The following is a 27,241-nucleotide window of genomic DNA, read 5'->3' as shown; positions in this document are numbered from 1 at the left end:
GTCTCTGACGGTAAACAGCAGGTTAGAGGTCAGGAAACAGCTTTCCTGTTGGTAAAACCAAATGTATTTCACTGTACAACTGATCCAGGTGTGTTCAGTCTGCAGCCGCTTTTGGCTCTTTTTACTGGGAATGTTGACTTAAAGCCTCCAGCTGACTGAACTCTATGGAAAGCTTTGAATGTGCGCAGCTTTTTCAATTCTGCACACGGCTGTAGAGAAACGGTTAAAAGAGGGAAAACACAACAGTATGAGTTGAATTTTAATATTTTCCTTCTAGTTTCATTACAACGTAGCATTTGGGCCATTTATTTTCTTGGCATGGCCCTTATACTCTAAGATCTTCCAGTTATAAAAAATTATCATAAGGTAATCTTGTGTTTAATAAAAAGAACAAAGCAACAACAAAAACCACAAGTTGCAATTTGGATTTCTTCTGGTTTTGTTTGCAGTATATTTTTCGCCCTAAGTCTTGATTCTTTTGTTTTCTGTTGAATTCTCCGAAACAATGACATTAAAAATTTATGGAAAAATGTTTTAACATAAGGACAAAAAAATTAATAAAAGTGAGAAAAAGATACATTTTCAAGCATTTTTCTATAGTGATGTCTTGCTTGGATTGAACTCAGGTTTTAAGGTAGGCTAAGCTTACTTTAAGCTTAGCTGCAAGAAAGCAACTTTTTTCAGAAAGATTCAATTTCTTTTTCTGTTGGATTGTGTGTGCTTTGTGTAAAAGGTGAAACTCGAGTCTGTACCATCTAGAGACCTTTCCTATTAACATTCTGCTGACCACAACTTTCAGGTTTACAGGCAGGAAAGCGGAGATGAGGGGACACGAATGAGGAGAATGAAGACAAATGAGAGCATAAAATAAAAATAGATGAGCTCCCAGAGTCAGGAAGGGATAGTAAACAGACAGAAAATTATTTTGTAATCAGATATGGCCGTCCGTCTCAGCCTCATATGTAAAAGGATGCAGATACACAAAATGATGTCAAAGCAGGAACATGTGCAGCGAGCCTTTTTCAAAAATGGCTGAATATTCAGCAGACCAAAAAGATAAATTATCTACAACAGACTCCTGCAAAGATCCCTTCACTAGCTCCTCAAAGCTGCATGATTTCGACCTACGTTCTCAAGTGGATGTACATAGATGTGATTTTGTGATTCAGGGTGTTTTCACACTAGTAGACTTGGTTGAAGTAGGGATAAAACATTTCCTACATTTTCATTTGGTTCTGTGCTCTTTCATGCTGTACTGTGTCAAACGATCCAAACTAATTGAAAAACCTGTTCCCCTCCTCGCCTATGGTGGCGCTGCAACAAGATCCACTGATGGAAGCAACATAAAAACAGCTAAGCGCAGCTTCCTTCGTCACAAAATGTAAGCAAAAATGGAGTAGCGTCAGATTTTAGCGGTTTTACGATTTCTCTTTTGCCTTTGGTTAAAGACCCCGACCAGTTTCTCCAGCAAGTGCTGGACTCTCGTGGTTGTTTTGGTTGTTTTTACCCAGAATACCCCACGCTATAGTTGACGTCCTGCATTTGGAGCAGTCTCCAGTCCACTAGCATCTACATAAAACATTTGAACTGCAGAGTTCTCTCGACCTAGGTTTGTAGGCGGACCAGAGTTCGCTTTTGATTTGATTACGCATTCCCACTTCCACAAGCGAACTGGAGTTCCGAGGCAAACAGACCAGAGTTGGATTAAAGTGGACTAAGCAGCTTCCGGTGAATGCATATTTTACATGCTCCATAACAAAAATGTTTGCACAACATAAAGTTCAGTCTTTGTATGAAATGCGGCATTTTGGGACTTTTGTTCAAATTACCCTCAACATTATTTCAGCTGAAGACTCAAATCCCTTCTATAAATTCAGAGCCTTTTCACACTTTAAAGAGCGTTTATCCTTTTGATTAAGAGCTTTGTGCGAGCCAGCAATTTCAGACAGCTGCAAAATGTGTTGCTTGGTTGTAAGTGGATGAATCTTTTGTGTGTGTGGGTGTGTATGTGTGGGTGTGTGTGTGTGTGTGTGTTTGTGGGAGAGGAAGAGAGAAAGACAAGGCGTCTGAAGTGAAGCAACCAGGGAACACTGGTTGATAAAAGTGTTTCTGTTCTCGCTCGGCTGAATACCAATCACTTTCTCTTTCAGATAAAGCCTGGAGACGAATGAAAACAGACTTGTCAGTGTATGTGTGCTTTTTTTGTTGTTGTAAATGTATGTAAGGATGTGTGACTGGAAAGCTTTTTTTCCTCCGCATTTAAAGCCGAGTGTTAAACAGTTCTGCAGCATCGCTGATCCAGCAGTCCTTGAGTCACGGCTCTCATCTTGGGTCTAACTGACCCAACAGGAGGGAGAAACGACTCCAAACCACTGAGCTGGGCATCTCTCAGTCCCCGATGCTTTGGCCTGCTGTCCTCCTCCTGCTTTCTTAGCTAATAGTTCTGACCTCTATTAGTGCCCCCTCCCCTGCCCCAGATCCAGCGTTCATCAGTGACTCACCTCCTCCTTCTTCCACAGATGGCTCTCACCTGTTCCTTCGCTTTCTGCTTCTAGAAATGCTTCTTTTTTTAACCCTCAAGTCATCACGGTGCACCAAAACTAATGAGGATGTGAGCAGAAAGAGCTTTGCTCTTCAACTTTGTTTTGCCAATATGCCAGAAAAGAAAAAACAGGCATGCATGATGTTGACCTCTAACAGTAGCTGCGTTTTCACTGACCGTATAATTGAGCAATTTGACCATTTAGAAAATAATTTTTCTTAATGAAAACACGCTAATTTCGAGAGCGAGGAAAAAGAAGCATGTCTAAATTAGTTTATTTTGCAAAACTGCAACGGAAACGCTTTTTTGCATCACACGAGTCATGTGATCGACAGCCTTACGTTGCCACTGCCTCAAATCCTGAAGAAGTAGAGGACAGGAGTTAACAGGAGGATGACGACGCGGCATGTTTTCTAATGACTCATCTGAGAAAAAAGTCAATCTTTTTTTTTCAGTAACCCTAATCCACTTCCATTTTCTGTAAAAGAAAAAAAAATTTAAGAGAAAAAAAATGGTACATTAATTAAAATGTTTTCTGAAATCCAAACCTATTAACGACAATTTATTTTTAAAAGTGATAAAAACACAAAAACAAATCCTGGAACTGATATGGTTGAACTAATGTACTAAAAGTATTGGTAGTGTTATTTGGCAACAAAAACCTTTGTTTTACAGTTTAAACAAAACAAATGTTTTTGCAACGGACAGTATTCTTGTCATGATCCATGTTCTGTCTGTCCATGCTGAGCCTAATCATTCATTCTGTTCACCTGCCAGGACTGATTGCTTTCCTGTTCCACCTGGTCCCCGCCCTACTTAAACACCACTCAGTCTCTGCTTCCTTGCCAGATTATCGACAGCCACGAGCCAGTAGAAATCCAGCGTTTTTCCTCCAAGTAGTGATGGTGAGATGAAGCCTCATGAGGCATTGAACCACTTGAGCCAATTGGTTCGAGAAAGGGTTCATTTCTTGAGGCTTCATGTGCACACGAAACCACCTACTGGCCAGGTGTACAATCACAGCCCGCTGTATCTTAACACATGTGATGCATTGAATTTTTGTCTATTATGGCTCTTGGGAATGACTTCACAAAAGGTGTACATATGTGTACAATAAAATATTGTTTGAACAATAAAATATTGTTTGAATGTATTCTCTGTGTAATTATTCCCAAAATAGTAGTGTCATGTGATATGGCATGTTGTGTAATAATGTTTTTCTGTGACTCTAGAAAAATGGCATGAGCTTAATCAGGCAGAGGACAGTGAAAGTGCTTGTGGAACGAGGGAGGGGGTAGTGAATAGGCTAATGCTTGTGTAACTTGGATGATTTCATTCATTTTTATTAAGAAACAACAATTTCTCCACAGTTTTAGGTTTCAAAGGATTTCTCTTTTTTGACACTACTTCTCCAGCCTTTGAAAAGACACACTCACATGGCACACATGATGCTGGGGTGCATAAATAAATAAGTGCAAGTTTGTACAGATTGGGGTACAGTGACCGATGATTATAGTATAGTATATAGTATAGTAATGAAATACCTTGGCTGGGTGAAGCTCCAGTTTCCTCCCTATTCTCATGCAAGGCACGGTAGTGTCTTAGCATGGATGAGGTGTTATTATTGTACCCCAACTCCTTGGTGCACAATAAACACCTCACCTTTACAGAAAATAAGAAACAGTGAAAAATACAGTTCCTCATAAGCAAACCTAATGCGTCTGCAAATGTTCAGTTCACCTTACCTCTCGCTGGCTCCATCCTACTCCTATCCTGTCTTTGTGCTCCTAAATCTCCTATCTATCTATCTCTCTCCTAAACTCTCCAAACACCAAACTAACTGTCTCAAACTAAATAACCATTATCCAAACTATCAAAACTCTATCCACTCTCTCAACTGACCGCAACTCGCCTACAACAACCCACATTTTGAATGGAGCCTGTGGGGTTTATAAAGCTGTCAAACCAGCGACAAAATCTGAGCCATTTCCCGAAGCAGTCACGTGGTACAGCCGGGCAGCGAGGCCTCGGACGTCATCGTTTTCGGCTCCTCCCCTAAATGAAGCAAGCCTCGATACGCGCTTTACGGAAACGCCCCCTCCATTACTCGACACACGCCTCGAAGCCTCGGCTCATCACGTAACATCACTACCTCCAAGCCTTCTGTGTTTCTTGACCCCTTTCTGTCCACGGATTGACCCCCCTTGCCAAGCCCTTCTCGGATCTCTTCTATTCTGGATTTCTGGACCCTGACCCAAGCTTTGCCTCACGACCACCGAGTATCGCCTGCCCCTCAAGCTAAGGTTGCTCTCTCTGCCTACCCGTGTATGACCTTTGCCTGATCTTCGTCTTCGTCCCTGTGTGCTGCCACTGGATCTCCTTGTGGAGAGAATCTTTGGATCCACAGCAGCCAATTCTACCTTTTGTTTTCTGCTCCACCCGTTCACTGCATGACAGTGCTGTGTTTTGATGACCATTCCCTGAGCAGCGACCAGTCCCTGAATATTTTATTAAACTTGTTTTTTCTTCCTAACTCCTGTGTGTGGTTGAATTTCCGGGTCCCCACCGAGTGTCCTTACAATTCTTTATAAAGTCATTTCAAGAACGTAGTCATGATATTGGTTTAAATTCTGAGATAAAATGTAAAACATGACGTCTATTTTAGTGCACAGATGGTGAACTGTTCTTCCAAAAATCAAGAATTTTACATTGGCAATTGTAATCTTTAGCTGCGTATCCAGCTTAGATGCTTGGCCTTCCTTGGCCATTCTGGTTACGTTTTTACACTTTTCCTGTTTTTTTTTTTTACAGATTTACCTCCTCGCTGTTCTGAGTCGTCGTGTGAGCACTTTGAGAGCAGACAAAAGAAGGAAAAGTGGACATGTCGAAGGGGAGAGCAAAACGATTCCAATCCAAGGTGAAGGCTACGAGCCAATTTCCAGGCAACCTAATGTTCGTGAAACAGCAGCAGCTGCTGATACTGTTAGAAAGTTTGAGCTTTGCAGAGCCGTAGCCAATCTTCCTCGACGCCGCCTTTAGAGAGTAGCTGACCCCAGGTTGAGCAGAGGCATGGTCTCCATGATGGAAAACGAATTAAGGAAAACTTTGAAATGCACACTGAAACAAGCTGTGGCTGGCTGCACCAAGCGCAGCTTTTTGATTGTAGTACAGGCCCAGAAGTGCACCTCCTCTGAGAGGGAGATGTAGAAAATTAATGGTTCTGGTTCAGCAGCTTTTGCAAGAAAAAACCCCAAACTGATGTAAAACAAGAGGTCTAAAATTTCTAATAGACATTTAAAAAACAAGCATGAAGGAAGAGTATCAGTTGCAGTTGTGACTTCCAAAAGGCTCGGCCTTAATCACTGATCTAAACATGGCTGGTTGGTTTGTCGTCCCCATGGCGTTCCCCACCATCCGGTCTACTGTGCTGTGCTCCGGTTGTTTATTTGTCTTGTTAGCAGACTGCGACCATTAAGATTATCTTCACAGATTCCCTCAAATATGTCAAACTCAAAGCTCACACGCCTGCAACAGTGGCTGCGTTTCCATTGACCATATGATTGCGCAATTTGACGTTTTGAAAATAAATTTGCTCAGTGGAAACACTGCAATGTTCATCTTTTGATTAAAAGGCTTTGGCGCTAGGATGCGGTGTGTTTTGTTGTTTTTTGCTTTTTTCATTTTCCATATCAAAATTGGTTTATTTAGCAAAACTGCAAAGGAAACTTTTTCTTTTAATGAAACGAATCAGGTGATCAGCAACTGGATGTTGCCACTGGCGCAAACCACGAAGAAGAAGACGGGAAGAGGCAGGAGGATGATGGTGTGGCATGTTTTTAATGACTTATTGTACATACAAACTTTTTCATGTCCAGTTTTAATTGCATTTCTTAGTTAACAAAACACTGTGTTGTGTTTTTTCAGCACTATCGGAATAACGACAAAGCTCAGCGCACATTTGTAGCCGAAACACAGCCATAGTTGCATCACGCCGCTGATATTATTTTTGCTTAATTATTATTAATGGGTAATTTATTTTTGCCATCTATCAAATTAATTTCTCGGATTTTGAACTTTAATTCTTTAACCCAGGGTACTTTCACATCGTTTCTTGAAAACCCCCCCCAAAAAAACGAATGTCCAGCCTGTTGATTCAGACACTCGGCTCCATCAGTGATTTATTTCCAGAAGCTGCCAGCTGTCTGGACGTCGACAGAATACATCTTATCCTTCGCGGTATAAATCTCGGACGGGTTTTGAACTGGTGTGTACTTACTCTAAATTTTCTCTATTTCTTCCATTCATCTTGCGTCTTCCGTCGCTGTTCCACTAAACAGGTATTGGGCAGATTATTGATGCCAACCATCGCCCACCACATCAGTTCTGGCTATGAGTCATTCCTATTCCGCCCAATCGCAGTGCCACCCTGGCTCTCTTTCACGATAAAGAAGATTAGACGCAGTGACCCGTAGGGCTGAAGTTATGGAGGAATATATTTATTCAATCACTTCCTCATAAGTCGGAGCTGATGCGGCCGTCACCACCGAGCTTTTAGTGGCTAATAAATCAGCCGGTGTGGTGGAGGTGTGATTGAAGCCTAATTGGATCTAACTTGAATATCTGCTGCTAAATGAAGCCGATGACGTTGAGGGAGGCTCCTACTAAAGCTAGCAGTGGAGATCATGAAAAGAGACGTCCATCAAGCCTGTTTGAGATTTATAGAATGACTCAGGTGAACGGGAGCCGTCGCTGTTGATTGCTATAAAGCCCTAAACTCGCTCATAGCATCATTAGGTAGGAGATGCCAACTGGTGCCAAAGTCTTTTGTGTTTCAGTCATACCATATCTTCGTACGACGGCTACAAAACTGCAGCCACCAGGCGATGAAACAAAAAGACCAGAGTTCTTTTGCTTAGTTTTCACGTCTGGTTAAAGAACCGAACTGTATTTTAACACAGAGTGTTTTCTTACAATGGCGGTTGAACAAAACAATTTCTTCCTTCTCCGAGCGCACAGCAAGGAGGCACAATGGCACGAGGGCCCTTCTCTTATAGAAAGTAATTAGGTTTTGTTGAAAAGGTCACAAAAATTATTTGAAACAAGAAGGAACATTGGTGGACGTCTACGTCAGTATAACCCACTGAGCAATTTAATGCTAGGGATTTCTACCTTCAACAAATAGCGTGATGAAACGCTAAAATATTTAAAACACTTCTAAAAAAATAACAGTGTGTGTGTGCGAGTGTGTTTTATGTGTTTTCTGTCTATATGGGACAAAAAAAAACGTACATCCAGTACATCCACACCACAGGTTTCCACTGTGCGCATTATTGCATGTTAAAGCTGGAGTATGCAAGTATGCTTCAGGTATGCACTGCTCAGTATGCTAATGGTAGAGAAATAGCATACAGGCCGTCATGGGTGGCCATGCTAACTAGCCTTAGCATCCATGGTAGGCTCCTTTGATGGGAAGAAGCATAGTGTAGCCGAGAGCAAGGGGGAATGCGTGAGCAGTGCGTACACACGCATGATTGACAACACTAAGACCCTCCTCGTGGCTGTGATTGGTTGTTTATGACTGAACTGTGCATTTCTGCAGTTAGAACCAGAGAATGCAGAGAAGCCCCATTTTATTTCTCCCCCACAAATTATCTGTCTTTCCCATTTGAACTGCTTTGAATTGAGTGAATATTAAAATCAGTTCAAACAGGAGTCAGGAGTTATTTACCCCAACTGTAATATTCAATCTACCTATCCTAGGTAAGATAATTATTACTAATAATACCTTCACACAACCTCACTTAAAAAAATCTGAGCTATCCCTTTAAATTGGTTTAAACTTTGCAAAGACGTTTAGATGTGTAATCCATGACGTATCGTCTGACATTGCGTGAAATCTAGTTCTGTTGTTTCATAAAAGAACATGACTTCAAGAACATGATCCACCATCACCCGTTTCAGCTTTTCTTTCCATAATCACAACTGTGCTGTTTGACTGAGCTGCCACGTTACAGCAGACATCTGATTCATCTCATACACTGTTGAGGACGGTTGAAAACGATCCCCAACGAAATACCAGCCTTTTACAACCAAACAGCTTCATGATGGTTGTCGTGACACTGACATATTAACCAAATTTGTACGTTTTCCCACAAAACAACATCTTTGTTTGTAAGGCCACATGCTCGCCTCTTGTCGCAAACAGAACTGGGCAAACCTTACCTACTGGTACGACGGAGCCAAAACCAGGACAAGTGATGTTTGCTTGACACTCATTGTCCTGCTGTGGACTAAATTACAAACATTCCTAAAATATGCTGCTGCTAACATTTCCAGTCCAGATGATGAAATGCCAGCATGGACGCTTGCTGGAAACGGGGAGGATAAATTTTTAGTATGACAGGCTGTTGCACTGCTCAGTCCACATAAACATGGTCAAATTATTTCAGGTCCTCAGGCCCAAATAAATGACCAGACAGCCTCAGAATAAACAAATATATTACTGCAGTAGCACACTCTGTCACCAAGTTTGCATTTTGAGTGAAGACAATGGAGACAAAAAAAAAAAGACCCAAGGCATCAAAGTGCTTAAGAGTGGGCCTGAAATAAATTGTTTTGACAAAATTTGCTGCCAAAAAAACAAGTTTTGACTGAAGCACACGGTCCAGATTGAGATCCAAACATCCTGTTGATAAAGATGGCATCTAATGGTTGCCGTGGTGACCTTAAGAAGCCTTTTTTCTTTTCTTTTTTTTACCTCCCTTACCATCCTGCTTACTTTTCGTAGCAGTAAGATAAATATGCATCTGTTTTCCGTCTTGTAGCTACCAAAAGAAATTGACCTCATAACCAAACGTTATGGATAAGAAGTTCCACCATCCTAAGATCTGTTTAAAAAAGTAAACCATCAATTGAAAAAACACCGTTTCACTTACAGCTATCATAAAGTGATTGCTAGAGTACTGCACCACCTTATATGTTATGAAAAATATTGGTGTTTTTCTGAAGGTTTTCAGGTGAAATAGGTGGGATTAGTGGCTCCTCCCTAAATAAATCCACCGAGCATCAACAGGTTGCTCCTCCATTTAGCTGAGAAGATGGCACCACACCAACTTTACTGCATTTGGTCACAGGATTAAACTTCAACGAGTCATTAATGATGCTCTCCACCAACATCGACGAGGTCACCACCCTGGACTTGGAGCTTTGATTCTTCCCTCAAGGGAGACGCTTCTGAAAAAAAGTGATTTTTCCAAAGTTTTGAATCCCCTCACACATACATGCTCCCTGGTTTGAACTTTGCTCTTTAAAAATTAATACAATTCCTCTTAATTCATATGCTTTACTATTATTTCATGAAAATGCATTCGTAAGAGGGGAGACATTTTAGCTAGGTAGTTGTCAGCTTTAGTAGTACCCTACATTTGGGTTGTTTTTAGCCCAGATTTGTCAGTGTGCTTTAAATAAGCATTTGGAGTGGGGGGTTTCTATGAACTAACGTTGTGGCAGACGGTCCTCTCTGCCATCGTCAGCTGAGACGGGAACGGGTGGCAGCAGTCGGCTGCAGAGAGGGAAGGGGGCAGTCGCAGTAACCTTTTTGGCATGTCGGATGGAGGGAAAATGACATGTTTCCACGTGTTAGCGCATGATTGATGAGGGAGTTGGTCCATTTAAATGTTTATTCACTTAAAAATATCAAATTCCAGAGTAACATTCTTCTACTGGTCTTTACCTACCTCTTCAATGTACACTGGAAATGCTGTAAATAAATTAGAAATTTAGCATTTTCGCTTTGTCTTATTTCAAGTGCTGTGAGATATTTGCACTGGAAACTAGACCAAAAACACTTGGTAAGATTTTGTGTTTTTGCTGTGAGGCAGTCCTATCAATCTTTCTCTTCACTTCTCTGTACGCCTCAGCATAATTCTTAGTGGGCATCTGGAAGTGTCTTGATGGAGCAGTCGGTGAGAATCTGCAGTAGGTGGGTTTGGGGTATCCAACTTGCTGAACCTCTTTGTAGAGTAGAAAACATTTTCCTTTGCCTCAGGATGGAGGAGTGGACAACTCAAGGCAAATTGTTGCCTCAAGAAAAATAGGTTGAAACCCTCTCAAAACTCTCATTCTGAGTAAATCTCCTCAGTTGGACTCAAATAAATGATTTTAAAAAGCGCATTGTTCCTTCAAGATGTTTACTTTGACAAAAAAATAACCCCAAGCCTCCTCTCTTCTGTCCGCCTCCTCCTCCTTCCTGAAGCCGTTCCTTCAGGTGTAAAAGTCAATGAATTGTTTTAACCTAGTCTCGATCGGATCAGTTGTGTCGGCGTCTGGTGGGGGGGAGATAAGGCCCGTTATCTCTTTCCGACAAATCTGCAACCTCTCGCCGTCCTTTCTCTGACTGGACAGGAGGACGGGCAATAAGGAATGAAAACAGGGGAAAACACAAAAACAGACATTTGGTGGTGGAATGTTGGAAGAATACTTCAAAACATAAAAGGCATGTTGTGACGTTATGTCTCCTAAAAGGCCATACCACGCATGCACAAGCTGCTGAATGGGAAGATGTAGCTGGAAGAGTGTTGAAAAAGTGGATCGATCAGGGAATAAGTTGTTTTCTAATAGAATGATGCTGCTTCCCTCTTGTTTTAGGCAATGACTCTGACTACAGGAAGATCGCTGGTGTTACGCCGCCTCCACTCTCCCTTTCCTGATAATCATTGACTTCAGTGGAAATAGCTGTCCAATGCAAACACAATGACAGGTTAAAGGTTTGGAAAACGGCAGTGGCTTAAACCACTATGGCGTTTTTTGAGAAGAGTGAGACAGTGGTAGTCTACTTTGACCTGGACACTTGTCGTATTAGCCTTTAGCTTCAGCTTTAAGGACCAATCAACCAGTTCCCAAAACAATATCTACTGCACTGAGTAGACGTTTAAACAGTGCAAGCTTCATTCAAAATGCCATGTAATGACATTCTCATCATGTTTGCTGCAGCCTTTGTGTAATATTTGCCATTTTAAGTAGGAGTAAATGTGAGGGGGCGTTTTAATTTATTCTTTGCCATAAATAGTTTTTGTATTATAACAATTTATATATATTTATATATTTTTCAAATATGCAGTCTTTCATATGGTGTCCTATTTATTTATTTATTACAAACAATTGTGGACCGCTTTAGAGCAAAGTTGCATAATCATAATTATTATTTGTACTCTAGAACAAGATTTTAAATACTAGCGAAGAAAATTCAGAGCTTCTTCCTTTTCTTTTCCCTTAATGTATGTTCCATATGCCTTCAAATTGTTTTGATGCAGGCTAAAATAAGCATGTGATGTGGTTCTGACAAATGTACTACTTAGCTACCAGCTATTTCCCACAGGAAAGGTCTTAACGAGCCTTTAATGAATGACAATGATCCGTTCGATAGACAAAAATCTGTCCCCACCTGGCAGACACGGCGAACAATCTCCTTGTTTTTCAGTCCTCTTCTGAACTTACTTCTCTGCTTGTTTCACACACACGCACGCCCACGCACTTCCCCCCGCCCCGCACACACACAAAAAACTATATTTGGTTCAATTTTCGGTTCAGTTTCCAAACTTCGCAGTGGAAGCACATCTCCTTTAGCGGTGCTCTTTGGCTTCACCGGCGCTCTGCTCGATGCGGTCGGCTTCACAATGCAGCCTAATTGCTCATCCTGCATTTTTTTCGGGTCCCTTTTCAGGTCTCCAAAACAGTAGAGTGCGTAATCAGGGTTGGACACTCGCGAGGCGAAGCAAATAAGGCGGTATTGTAAGCCGTAATTACGGAGCGCGCGCTGCTCGTCTGGTGCCGCGGAGGTTTATTTCCTCTTGTTTATTTTGGTCCGTGAGAACGGAGGCGCGTGCAGCTTTGAACTGATGAGATACGTTGACCCTGCCTCTGCTCTAATTATGACATGCTATCTGTCCTCTAATAATCTGATTTGCATGTGATCGGATGCCTTGTGATTTGATTTGAATTGAGCAAAGCTTGGCTCAGTTAAATCATGTCGAATTATTATTATTTTTTTAACTCTTTCTGGCACTTTTCTGACAACCAACCAACCATCCAGAGTTAATTGTGACAGACCTCTTTATCTTTTAAGATTAAAAAACCTATTAATTATGCACAATGGTAATCATAAAGGTCTATACAAAGTATTAAAAATCACAAGACACACCATGCCTGTAACCCACTGGGAAATTGTGTTGTGTGACAGTTCGTTAATGTGTCTTGTTTTGATCTTGTTAATGTAAATGTTTAAAACTGTATTTTCAAATTTAGTGTCCTTTAATTAATTATTTTATTGAGATTTCTAGGAATATACAGTGCATTGCAAATAAAATTGACTGTTATTACTAAGAAAGTAGATACATTCTTGACATTTTTACCAAGTTCTTTGAAGGTGCGTCAAGTGATGCATTGTGTGGCGAGCAGAAATGATGACTTGGGAATGTGGAACGCCTTAATTATAAAGTCCGTCCATTGAATTATTTGACCCAGCCGCAGACTTTCCTCTCAAGGCTATCTGCTAATGAAGCATGCAGTAGAAAAGACAAACTCAATAACAGCCTATTGACCTCGAGAGGTTGCCTTCTGTTTTGCAAGAACCTGTGTTTACGGCCATTTCTTAGTTTGCAAGGCAGCAAGAGTCGCAGAGTCATTTTATTCCAGATTAGTGAAATGATTTTGACTCCTGTCCTGATTTCTATGAGGTACAGTTTGTAAAGTTGCTAAGAAAAACTGTTAACAGTTATAATTTAGGTTGTTTAGCCGGGCATAAAGAAAATAGAAAATATGGGAGTGTTCATCTTACAAAGTTACATTTTCACCATGTTATTTCCAAATGTCAGAGTTCCAACCTAAATATTTAATAATTAATCAGCTAAATATTTAGTTTGAAAACTAAACATGCCTCCATATTTAATTGGCAAACTAAATATTTACTTTATGGACTAAATTAAGTATTTAGTTTTCTTTTGTAAGCTAAATATTTAGATGAATAAATAAATATTTAGCTTTCAAATTAAATATTTAGTTAGAAAGCTAAATATTTAGCTTCCAACTAAATTATTTAGTTCCAAATAAATATTTAGTTAGAAAGCTAAATATTTAGCTTCCAACTAAATTATTTAGTTCCAAATAAATATTTAGCCTGAAGCTAAATATTTAGCTCCAAATTAAATATTTATTTTACTAACTAAATATTTAGCATGCTAAATATTAACTCAGACCTAAGTTAAACATTTAGTTTAGAAGATCTTTAGTTTTTCTTAATTTTCTGCCCAAATGTGATATTTTTAAAAGAAACCTGTTAGTGCAGTCATGGCCATAGAAACTCCATCATTGACTCATCATTTCTCACCATTTGCTGCTCCTGCTGCAGATTAAAGTTGGCTGTGACATGATTTTGCATCCCAGTTTTCCCCCCCGTCTGCGTGTAACTAACAAGTCGGTCTTTGTGTGTCGTGATTGTTTGGGGTTTACTTTCAACAGTTTGGCTATTTTTAAGCTTTCAAACATAAAGACAGAAAGGACCAGTGTCAGCTACAGTCAGCATGATGCTGGTTGAACAATCGCCGCGGTGACAGCAATGGGTTAACAACAGCTACTGCTAAACGATCAAACAGAGCTGAAATGCCTTTATATGTTCATGAAACATTTTCTCTTATACTTCCTGTCAGCCCTGATAACAACATTCCAAACTTTCTGTCTGACTCATAATACCGACTTGTGTGTTTCACTGTGCTTGCCGTTGCTTCCCGTTGGATAAAGATACAGTAACTTTAATCAGGGAGAAGCAGGCAGCATGCTCGTAATAATGAAGTCCCGGCGGACACACAATGAGAAACTCTTGAATTGATGCTTGTCGTGATTCTTTTGTTTCCAGCGCAGAGTTTTTTTGGGTTTTTTTTTTTTTTTTTTTGAGCAGAGTGACAGTAATACAGTCCTGCCACTTCTAGAAAAGAGGGTTGGAGGACATCTTACTGTCACTACTAAACGGCGGAGGAGTGACATGGATGTCCTCCAACCTCCCCTCATAAACTTCCCCAAACACTGAATTAGACATAATTACAGGCAGTTATAGGACATACGGTGCATCAAAAAAGTACACACTTCCTCTGTTTTTGCCTTTTTGTCACACTTCAACATGTCGGAACATTGTCGTGTTTTTGTTTAGCTTTCTGACACTTGCAGATAGAAAACAGGACCCTGACATGGTTATAGTGCAAAATTCAGTTATTGCACATTTTTCTACTTCCTGTTATGATCTGTCAACAGCTTCTAAAAACAACTCACGAGATTTAAAAACAAAATACATACATCTTTTCTTAGAAATAAGTTAATGTTTTTTGGTGCTCCAGCACGTTTGGTCAGCTAGTTTTACCGCGGCATGCGCTGTACAATGGCTGCTGAAAGAGACAAGTGTTCTGATGTTGAATTAACGTGTTGGCTGTGCAGGAAGCTCCATTTCTGCTTTTCAAAGATGTACGGTTATGTAATTGCGCATTTTTTTGCAGCCATTTTCATGTGCGAGTGTAGACGTTGAGCTGAGGAGGCGTGGCCAGCAGCAGCTGATTTGGATTTAAAGTGACAGAGGCCCTAAAACAAGCTCAGTCTGAAAGGAACTTAAAATAGACAGAACTGACCAGACTGAAATCTTGTTATCTAAGAATAATTTTGTGAGGAAAGAAAAGCATAATAGACATGTTTTTTATCGCCCATATAGACTTATTCTAACCTGTACAATTAAACATAACAAGTCAGCTTTAACTGATACCGTCAAACATGATTCCAAATATTCAACTTTTAAAGGCTGAAAATAAATAAAAAAAAAATAAAAAAAACTATATTAAGGTTTTACACTTGTGGCATAGTCAAAGCCTGAACTTAAATCTGATGGTCACTGACCTGAAACAAGCCATTTGTGCTCACAAATTCTCATGGCTAGCTAACACAAACACTTGATAGCAGCTGGTTTGTATAAGTTTTTTTTTTTCCTGCAACAAATTAAATCACTTGAAATCTACTTGTTTTATTTATGTCTGATATAAAAATTTGTTTGCAGATCTAAGACATGCGAGCGCGTACCACCAAACGCAAAAACAGAGGAAGTCTCTAAAGGGGTAAACCCTTTTATTCCACAGCTTTGACTACGTTAATGAGAATCATTTCTTTTGGTAATTCAAAACTTTTAAGACTTTGTGATTCATTTACAATGATTTGCGTTTTTCTTGATGTGAACGTTATTTATGATGGGGGGGTTTTGTCACGGGGGAAACATTTTTTAAAGCGGTCCTATTTCTAAACCCGTCTTCCTTCACGCTCGTTCCGCGCTCGCCCATGCTCTCGCACTTTTATCTTTCCCTCCCTCCGTCCCTCAATCCTTCAATATTTTGTCATCATACTGACTTTCACTCCTCCTTGCACGCTCCCTCTCTCCCTCCCACCTACATCACTCATCCCCCACCACCACCCATCTTTACCTCCGCCCTTCCAGTCTGCATCTCGGTCTTCCCTCCCTAATGAAAAAGGGGGGAGTTCAGAAAGGGGGAACGAGGGAGAAGGAGAGGAGGAGGAGGAGGAGGAGGAGGATGAAGGGGTGGGCCTGTATAAGAGCAGCTGTCTCCATCCTCCACGAAGTCAGAGAAACCACGCTGAGACCGAGGCACTGGAACGAAAGGTGAGGAATCTGAAAGGACCTCCACAATCTCACACAGGTAAGTGGAGCCTCGGGGGAGGAGGAGTGGTATGACCTTTGACCTTTGATCCAAAAATCTTTAAAGAAGCTTTTTTTTTTTTTTTTTTTTTTAAACACTTTGGTTCTTTGGGAAGCTCATCAAAAACTCCAAAACATGTCTTATTGTTTTCAGCTTTGACACACAAGTGGCTTCCAGTGAAGAATTCCTTGTTTACTAGCTAAAAAGGAATCCACATCATTTCTTTTTTTTTTGGATATTTTAATGGTTTCCAGGAATGGTGCTTTCACCGGAAGGCGTCTTGACTAAAATGGGTGCTGATGTAGTTTTCGTTGCCTGGAAATGATGTCGTCTGATGCGGGATGCTTCATGCTGGTCGTGCTTCACTGCACACAGGTTTTCTACCAGCCCTGACAGCTGACGAGTTAAAGTAAAGTCCTGTTATCTACGTGTTGTTTAGTGAAATAAAATGTGGACTGTGATATCTGCCAGGAGTTATTTTAATCAGAGGTTGTGATGTTGAGAGTTTGCTGACTAAAACAAGGGAAAAGAAGCAAAATAAATTGAAATTGTGCCTCTTTTATGACTATCTCAGTAAGTCATAAAACTACAAAAAAAAAAAAAAAGGAAAAGGAAATGAAAATAAACTGACATGCATCTAAACTAGTTAGTTCCCAAATACAAAATGGTAAAAAATACACACAAAAAAAGGCAAAATGTGATTTTGAATTAGTGAAGGGATCAAGTAATACAGAACAGACAAAAACACAGTTTAGATTTACAGGTGGAGCTGTGTGTGTGCAGCAGACACAACTGCTTCTCCCTGTCTAAATTAGTAAAAAATGATTATTATTTATCTGTGTAATGTGATTGCTTTGTCACTGTTCTTTTCTGTTTATGTATAATGAGCCAAATAATGACAATTGTAACTCGTGGAATTTTACAAAACAACAATCCCTGTTCATACTGAGACATGTAAAGCTATACAACCAGCTCAGTCAAGTCTAGTATAATTACATGAAGAGATTAAAATCCTCTTACGTGAAATCTGGTTCGATCTTTGTTACGAAAACAAAGCAAATTGAGCTCATTAAGCCAGTTGGTAGAAAGTTATGTATCTAAGGAAGCCCAGGTGATTGCATCGGGTCATTAACTTCACAGCAATCTCTCCTCCTGAGCAAGGATGTGGTGACAGTGGAAAAATGACTGCTATTCCTGGTGCCCTGTCCTCTTTTTTTTTAAATGTTTTATTTCGTTTCTATCTTTTGTCATCTTGGAATTTTTATAATTGTTAACTTGATTGACCAGATGTGGTCTTTGGTGTATTTCATGCAGCAGAGCCAGGAAGAATATTTCGTTTTCCTCTCTTTGTGAAGAGAATCAACCAGCGGCACTGCGAGGCAAGCAGCCCCACTATGCAGTTTTTAATTTTTTATTATTTTTTTGTACTTGCAGCAGATTTGATTGCGAGGCTGTTTTTAACTTCGATCTGTTGCATAAAATGCAGTTTATGTTTTTTAAGATCTAGCTGGTTTGACGGTGCAGATAATGGACGTCATACACAGATGTTGGATTTAACTCCTTTTCCCACACAGTTCAAATTCTAAATGGTTCAATTTAAGAATTTTTATTTTAAATTTGTCCAAAAAAAACCAGGTCAAGCTTTGCGTAGTTCAGCCTTTTGGGTGAGCTAAAACAATTCCTCACCTCACAAAGTCAGCGTGATGAAATCAGCATGTCGGAGCAAATAACACACCCTGAGCTCCGTCGTCGTTCTTTTTGCTAAGAATTCCTGTTTCCAGTTCTTGTGGAAAGGCAGTGACAATTTACACAAGTATCTCTCAAAGAAGGACTAAAAGGTCAGAGATTGCGGGCTCTGATTAGTCATAGTCGTTAAGGTCTGATTTAGTGCTGCAGTTTACTCCATGAACGGCTGGATGGATGGATGGATGGATGGAAGGATGGATGGATGATGGGGAGGAGGGGTTCGCAGAAAAAGGTCCTGTACTGCGGCTCAAGGAGCACAATAATGAAAGGTTGTTTGGGTGAGATCATGGCTGCTGGTGAGGGTACGATGCTGTCGTGGTCACTGCAGGCGATTATTTTAGGATATGCAATAAAAACTGCTACGTTTTTGAAGGACGATTTCTGGCCAAACTGCTTACTAGGTTAAAAAAACCAAATAAAAAAAAATCTGCAAGGTTTGTTACTCAAAAGTGATATGAGTCAACGTTTAACTTTGTGTGCTGTAATGTTAAAAGGTGTTTGCAATGGAGCAGGATTTGTGCACCCATGAGGTTCAAAGTCCTGCAAGGGCTCCAGGGGAGACACTGTTGATCACATATGATTTGCTCACATCTGGCTCATTGTTTTCACTGGACCCCTGTGTACTTAATGAGCCTGAACCGTTCAGGGGCTTGGCTGACAGAGAGGAAATCAGACGGATGGAAATAAGATGCGCAAGCTGCACAGTGGAGCAGTTGGAGCCACCGTTGCCTTGCGATCTGTGGTCTTTGTGTATGGAGCTTGCATGTTCTCTCCCATACTCTCAAAATATGGTTGACTGGTGGCTTGAAATTGCCTGTAGGTTTGAGTTTGTGTGTGCGTGAATCTTGCCCTCTGGTGAACTGGTGACCCCATGGGACGTGGGGTTCACATCCTGTCCAGTGACCGCTGGAGATGGGCACCAACCTCTGCAACCTTGCACCCCTAAACATCCTGTGATTCTTTCTTTTTTGTTCTTATGCTTTTTAATTGCTGTTTATCATTGAGATCAACTTTAAACAAACTTTTTCTAGATTTCAAGTAGCTGTATCACGTTCAAACAATCAAATTTACTGGTTTCATTTCAACAACAAGACAGTTCAAAGTGTTTCACAACAAGACATCATAAAATCATCATAAACACGTCATACGATCAACAACAGAGAAAACTAGTAACAGACATTGCACTTTGTCAAGTGCCTTTGTTAAAATCGTCGATACACATCAAATATGTTGGTCAATGTTCCATTTGTTTTGGTCCAAGAGCAACTCTACACAGGTGGGTTTTTAACCTTGATTTATTGCCATACTTTCACTATATCTTAAGATCATTGTGTCCTGACAGGATCATGTCAAAACATCCCACCTCTGACACCAGAAATGAGTCAGAAAATGCAGTTTTGAAAAGCTCTTTGAAGTTTATTGTTTGCATCATGAGCGGTTGCAAGGAATGACCTCTTACCACCAGATGACACACCTCAATACGCCCTACTAATAAAAGTCAATTACAATTTGTAACTAAACTTAGTTGACAAACCAAAAGCCTCCATAACATGAAACTTTCCTGCACCACATAATGAATTTCACCAGTGTTTACACCCAAGCTCCAGTGCATTTTCCAAGGACTTGAAGAGGAACTCAGATGAGTACAAAGCATTTACTCCCCCTTCCCCTTTGGGAGATTAAATGAAACAGATAGATGTACAGTGCAAGGACTCTGGCTGTTCCATTTTACAGCCACAAACCTCCAGGATTTAAGAAGACCAGGTCCTTCTTGACACCTGCTGTGGCTCAAACAATGTTTGCACAGAGCTCTGTGAGGTGTGTTGTGTGATTGGACGTTTGTGGGCGCATTTCACTCGGACAGCAGAGCTGATATTCTGCTTCAACAAGTCTACATCTACAGTCAGGCACGGTGAGGAATGGGGTACATTTGTACGGTTCTTCACAAAATACCTACAGGGCCAGTCAAATGGCTAAAAGTTCCTGAAAGGAAATTGCAAAGTCGGAGCTGAAGAAGGAGACTATAGACAGGGGTGGTGCACAAAAAGGTGAAAGGTGTGTGTGAATTGAATGCGACCGCGTGTTGATTGTTCGACTTTGGACGGGACGACGCATGTAAGAGCCCTTAGTTCTCCTTGGTTTAATCTGTGTTTAGTGCCATCTATTACTACATCAATTTTGTCCAGCTGAGCTACCAGCACCACCATGTTCCACCATCAAGATAGCGTGTTCAAGAAGATGTCTATTGTTACTGTACCACCTGCGGACCATCTTCCACATATTGGCTATATCCACTACATGGCTTGAAAAATGGCTTCTTATGGATCTCTTCATGTTTCCATAAATAACCAGATTGTCCTGACTTTCCCCACTTGAGTTGAGAATCTCTGCAGCCTCGACACAGTTACTTTGGCCCTGTTGTTTGTTTCTCTGATTAATATGGGATTTACTGGTATGTGCTCAGTCGTGTCTTGGTAATTGTGTCTATCAAATTTCTTGAAGATGGATTGAACTGTCCTTTACAACAAAAACCCCAATCAACACGTCCCAAGAACTTTCTCCCTAAGCTGTCTGCTGTGTTCCTTCGTCTTCCACCCAACTGGACATTAAACATTACAGCAAAAATGTTGGCATGGCCTTTAGTTTTTTTTAATGTACAACCCAAAGTTTATCAAAGCTTTCTGGAGGCAGCCCTGACACGGGCAGCAGACGTGCCAGTTGACCAAACTTATGATGTAACTCTTGATGTTTCTTTTCCCCCACAGGCAGGTATGTGTGGAAGTCATTAACTAGATGTGAGTGCTGCCATCCTTCCTCTGTCAATAGCAATCTTTAAGATGGGAATAATTAAATTATTGCTTCTGTGTTTACCCCGGGGCTTCAATTTTCACTTCACCTTGAGAGAAACAAAGACATTCTGGTTTCCCTCGCATATTTACAAGGAGGTCAGATCATTTTAGCCCAATAGGAGAAGCTAAAATGGGCCTCTGTTTCCACATTTTAAGGCGATATTGCTTTAAGATTTACATTTATTTATAGAGAGATTAAGAAATATGTCCTTTACCGTGGAACACTTTGCCCCTAAAAAAACCTCTCTGAATCCTTCTCCTCTTTTTAGTATCTTCATTGGCACCAGGCCTCACCCCATTAGCTTTATGAGTATACTTCCCTAACCCCCTCTAAACATTTTCACCCACAAGCTTTATGGGGAAAACGAAAAGAGGGCAAAGAGTAGAAAACCAAGGGACACACCCCGTAGAGACGGCTCACTCAGCACTGCCAGTTCTGCTAAATTGGGTTTGAACGTGTGGCGTTAATCCATGGATACAATGTTCCCAACGCAGCAGGGTCCAACTACATTTATTTGTGCTGCACAGACTGCACAGCTCCTTCCTTTATGTCTGTTTGCTGCCCGCTCTTTGTGCTCCTGTCCCCTGTGACTCTACACTAATAAGCAGCCGATCCTTGGCACATGTGGCTGTTTGAGCTGAAAGTAGCAGATCTTTCTCCAGGCTCCTTTATTTGTTCACGGCTAATCTTGGTAATCTGGAGACCAAACCAGAGGATGCGTTTGGTCATATTTTTCTATCTAATTATACTGCGTCTATGTACTTTGAATTTTTTTTTCAAACAGACTTCAATGCACTGAGTTGGGATTTTGTCTGACAGATCAACTCAAAGTGGTGCATGAATGTGAAATGAAAAGTCAATGTTACATTGATTTAATTTTTTATTTTATTTTTTTACTGGGAATGAAATTTGGAAAAGTGTAGGGTGCATTTGTACTTAAGAATTGTATTTTGTCATTTTACCAAACAAAAAACATATTATTATAACATCATGTAGTGTTTCATAGCTTGGGCAGAAGCAAAATACTTTTAATAATGTAACTAGTCATCAGTCAAGGCTACCGATCAAAATATCTGTAAATTAAAAAGAAAAAAAGAAAACTCCAACAGAAAACCATTTACAATTATGTTCAAAAATAACTCTACTCAGTATTCTTTTTTATACAAGTGAATGACTTATTTTTTTATGTACGCTTCTTTTAGACATCCCCAGGTTTACAAGGGTGGCAACTTTTTTATTGTAACTAAAATACAATTTATCTCATTAATTAAGCATCAATAACTAATCCAAGAGACTCTTTCAATATTTTTTATCAACATATCGTCATGCATTGCTTTTTGATATCCGAATGGCAAACATTAAGTCTTAATATACAGAGATGGTCTATTTACATCACACCACGATTTCAATGATTCGGCTTCCTCTACGTAACATTCTTAATATTTGCACCAGAACAAATTGGGATTTTATCATTTTGCAGAGGTAATGCATTTAGAAGGCCCTGTGAATATAGCTTTTCTCTAAAATGTATGGAGATTTGTTGAGACTTTCAAGTTTGTCAACATCGTCTCCTGTGCCACTTCAGGGTCAGAGTCATCCCGTCCAGAGAAACCGTCTTTGTTGCCTCCAGGTCAACCTGCGTCTTCAAACTCCCAATGAATGTTTCATATTCCACTGAGACTCCTGAGGGTTGTGTTCCCACCGGTAACGCTCTAAAAATGGACTGGGCCTCGTGGTTCTGGCCATCCATCTGATGTCCAGTTGGTCCGACCAACGTCCGGGTCAACAGCCCAATAGTCTTGGGCGTCTCCCTGGCAACTTTTGGGTCTCACTCCTGAACTCCTGCACTAACAGGTCAACCTTTAGGTTGCTCTGTTGAACTTTGTTTTAGACTTAGCTCCTATGTCCTCTTTTGTTATTTCTCTGTTTGGCTGATTTGTGGAAGTTTATTTTTTCTACTTTCGTCTGAGACCCACATTCCCATCCAGAATATGGTTTCGGTTGTTCGTTTTGTTTCTCCTCTGGTTTGTTTGCTGCAGTAAATTCATTCATACAGATATTTCCTCTGTAAATATCTCGCCACCATCTGAATACTCATTGAATCAAGATGTTCCATTCCAGAATCGTTAACCTCTACTGTGGATGTTTAACTGGATAATCCTCCTCATGTGCCTCTATGCTCTCTGTTTCTTTTATGTTTCTTTCGTAACCTCCAAGGTTTTATTTTCCGCTCAATGGTGTCCTCAAGATGAGACTATTGTTGTCTTCCTACTGCATTGGGTCCAAATTGTGACATTCTGCCTGGATAATAATAAAATGCTCCACAAAGTTACACAATCTGAAATCTCTTTTGGCAAAAAAAATAAAAATAAAAATAAATGACCCAGGTTATTACTTTAGGAACGTTGTGAAATATTCTGTCTCACCGTAAACAACATTTCGGCATGCCACGAGACATTTAACAGGAAAATCTAGAAATGAATGGATGAAAGTTAAGGAGCATTAACCGATGGACTGCCGGCAAAAACAAAGAGTGTCAAATCTGAAAAAGACTAAATGAGCACTAAGAGAAAGAAAACAGAGGAAAAACAAACATGAATCCTTAAGGATAAGTCCAAACACAAAACCAACCTCAAAGTCCAGTGGATTATGATAACCAGCTGCAGCTTGTACACAACAAAAGGAGCCATTTGCTGAATGAAAAAAGAACTGTTCAAATGAATCATTAGAAAACCAAAATTATATTAATGTTTATGTCAATGAGGAACTTAATGACTATTTTAGATAGTTGTGTTTTAATCTCTGTCAATTTTTCCCCCCAATTATTTACATAAAAAGCTAATTTAACTCTAATTTGTTTGTTATGTTTATTTTCGGGACAAAAACACAGATGGAGGGTAGGAAACGGCACAAAACAAGAAGCATTCTGAACTTGCAGTAAGGGACTTTGGTTGGTCTTTTGTCCCGGGGGAACCTGAGGAACATGTTTTCAGAAAATCTTCACATAGATCTCCCGCTTCCATGGCTGACAGAACAGATCCCTATCCATGAAATGTGTCAAGTGAGCGAGCTGTTTGTGATTTTACCAGGTAGACATCAATTTCACAACAAAGAGCAGCATGCACTTTGAGGGGGCTGGAGAGGAGCTGTCGCTCAAAGTGATTTTTTCTAACAGACGGCTGCCAGCAGAAGGCCTGTCAGAGTTGCTCATCAAGCGACAATACAGACTTCAGGAGTCCGCTAAATAACAGACGTTTTTCTTTTTTAAGCATATTCCACTTTACAGACCAAAAAGAGTTCATTTTAAAGGGGCAGTATTAGTTGAGTAACTGTGCTACTTTCAGTTCTCTTAAAAGTCCTACGTATAACAAGTGTGACTTAAAAGAAATCTGACTTTGTAATTTAACGCCTTGAGGTTGGGGCTCTGTCTCTTTAAGAAACTCCTGATCTTTCTGAAGCTCCGCCTTCAGGAAGTCATCACAACATGGCTCCTCTATTAACCCTTTAATGATGTTTTTACCAGCGTTTCAATGAGAAAATGCACTGTTCCAACAGGTGTTTGCTAGTTGCTGCTGGCTAGTCTGAAGGAGCTGAGAGGGGGAGTCACAGGGGAGGGCCGCTCTGGAAACTACAGCTCAGAGGAGGAGCTGCGTCTCAAAGGCAGAGCTAGGTCCTCCCAGGTGTTATGCACAGCTGAATGGTTGCCATGGGATATTAAAGGATTTCTGAATCAAAGCAACACTCCAGATGTGTTTTTGTTGAGGGAAAACCATTATAGCATGATGTATAAGCTAAGTTAATTGTCAGAGTTGAAACTTATCTGCTGACTTTGAGTCTGCTTTCCTAGATGTGAAATCTGCTGATATCTCTGGTGTGTGTTTTGTCGTCACCCATCTGCAGACTCAGAGTAATCAATCACAGTAAATCACTTAGAGACTCTGGTTTGACTGCATGGGCAAAAACGAGTTAAGCTTCAGTCGAGCAGAGAGACCGTTCGGGTGCAATGACGTTAAGTGTTGTGGTTCTTATACAAGTCATGCAATAAACTGCAGTCCTGCCGTAAAGCGCTGAGAACCCCCCCTCACACACACACACACACGCACACACACACACACACACACATTTCTCAGAACAGATTCACGGCGTTTCTCTGCTCGGTCGGGCGTGAATAATCTGGCTTTAAGTCGCGCTCCAGGCTGGGAGTAATTTATTTTATGTTTCCCAGTTCTTGATGAGAAATTGGCAATAATGGAGGGGGGGAAATGGTGGAAACTGTTGATAAATCAGTGTGAGACAATGTGAGGCTCTTGCGTTTTGTCTGTTTGGATCAAGTGAATGGGGAGGAAACCAGAGCAGCACTTCTTTAATGTTAACTGCACTTACTCAGGTTCGACAGGAGCAGCTTGTTTTTTCAGCAGCTTGAGCAGGGACTAGATATTTTTTCTGCACTTTATGTCCCAAAGTAAAGTACCTTGGTTATGTATTTAGAAGCATGGATGACAGTACAGGCATTTCCAAAATTATTTACACACCTTGAACTTTCTCATATGTTCTCAAAATGTGACGCATTTTGAAATGAAAGGAAAATTATACTAAACTTTCAGATTTAAAGGGGACAGTGCAGAGGCTAAAGGTATCATCCGTTCCTCTTGTGGAGCCATCTTTTGTCCTGCCAGAGGTCAACCTCCGTCCAATTTCAAGTCTTTCGCAGGTATTAAATTCTCTGAGAATAATTGCAAAAACTATTTATTACCTAAAATATAAGTATTTGTTTGTTTTTATCATAATCTTTATCGTCATCACAATAGCACCACAAAATATTGCAATAAAATAAGTCTCGATTGCCCACCCACAAACAGTGATGTCAGTAATGCGTTACTTATTAACGCGTTACTGCTGTCGGATCACTTTATTCAGTAACGAGTAAAGTAAAATCAATAAAATCCTATTTATAGTTTTCCTGACAATAGTGGACCACACAAAAACACACACATATTACTAAAGTTTTTTTGTATTGTTGTAACCAAAATAATCTCCCCTTCAGTTCAACCTCACAAGTGGAGGCACATTGTTGATATTATCATTCTAAAATAGTTTGCATTGAAGTATTGGCAAAGATCAATGTAATTTTCACAGGTGGCGGAGCGTTGTTGTTAGCAGCTGCTGAAAGTAACTAAAAAAGTTACTTTCCAAATCAAGTAGTCAGTAATCTGTTACTTTTTCAAGGAGTAATCAGTAATCTGATTAAAGTTACTTTTTCAAAGTAACTGCACCATTACTGCCCACAAACCACATTTTATTTTCCTTCCACATAGCAGCCATGTGACACTTTATATTGGCCGAATAAAAGAATTGTGGAAGTTCTTCCAGGCTGTTTTTTTATTCATTACTCTGTGAGCTCGGCACCAACGCTGACTCTGTGCATCCCTCACAGCAAGGACTTAATTACCTTGTTTATTGAGTGGCTAATTAGCAAATTGAAAGCAGAATAATTGAGCTTCAAGGGCTCTCCTGAGAACCTGATAGGCCTCAGTAGTTGACCTCTTCTGTAGATTTGTTGAGAGGTCTGCTCTTAACAAGAGAGGACTTTGCAGACTGCATAGGAAGACGACAGCCATGTTGTTTTAGTTCTGTTTCTAGTGGAATCCTGCCCTGTTTTAAAAATCAACCTGGTGTGGCATGAATGACATGCATTCCTGTATATCACCAGCATCGTCGTAGCAATGATGACTTATTATTCATGAAAAGAAAAGAGATTTTAAAAATAAACTGTGTCCCAGAGATGGCTGATTGTTTGCATGAACTTCCAGAGGTTTTATTTGGATTTTAAGTGACAGACCAAGACAAACTGAAATGTACTTGTGAAGTGAAATGAAATAAAATATATATGGAAAAAAAAATGTCATTCTGTAAACTTAAAGTAAAATTCAAATCTCATAAGTAGCAATTATAAGGTGTGTCATAAAAAAAAGAGTTGCAATGAAACAGTTTAGATCAAAGAAGTAGAGCTGGGCAAATCGGTCCAAAACATCGATAATATCAGTATCAAGTCGGTATCAGTAAGTTTCGATACTAGCTTGGTAAGATCGATACTTTCAGCAGATGCTTTATTTTTACATCGTAGTTTCCCAACCGTCCCTCAAAAAAGAGTTTGTTTTGTTTTGTAAAAAAAAAACACATGCAACTATGTTTAGTTTTTCTATTATTTCTACGTATAAGGTTAATAGGTTATTAAAGTATTTTTGTGGACAAATATATACTTTATTCCATCTTAGGTTTTAACCAAATAATTCAAAGAAAAACTACAAAAAGACCTAATGGCTGAAAGTTTGATGATATATCAAACTTAAATAAGAAAAAAAAT

At 40.0% G+C, this 27,241-nt stretch overlaps 1 protein-coding gene across 5 annotated transcripts in view; it reads left to right on the top strand.

Annotated features, from left to right (window-relative positions):
* Positions 1-1,319: 1,319 nt before the first annotated feature.
* pnoca (prepronociceptin a) overlaps positions 1,320-27,241 on the top strand; it is a 31,366-nt gene continuing 5,444 nt past the window's right edge. For 2 of the 5 annotated variants that reach the window (XM_044098658.1, XM_044098667.1), the window contains exons 1-2: positions 1,469-1,728; positions 5,354-5,459. The gene's annotated coding sequence lies outside the window, so the exon portion shown is untranslated. Of the gene's footprint in view, positions 1,382-1,468; positions 1,729-5,353; positions 5,460-16,167; positions 16,282-27,241 lie in introns of those variants that run through there. The other 3 variants (XM_044098676.1, XM_044098649.1, XM_044098693.1) reach the window with 3 other exon arrangements.

The sequence above is a fragment of the Gambusia affinis genome, linkage group LG02 (genome assembly GCF_019740435.1).
Source record: "Gambusia affinis linkage group LG02, SWU_Gaff_1.0, whole genome shotgun sequence".
NCBI classification, from domain to species: domain Eukaryota; kingdom Metazoa; phylum Chordata; class Actinopteri; order Cyprinodontiformes; family Poeciliidae; genus Gambusia; species Gambusia affinis.
The sequence above is the reverse complement of the archived record's forward strand: the minus strand, read 5'-3'. Positions and strand labels throughout refer to the sequence as shown.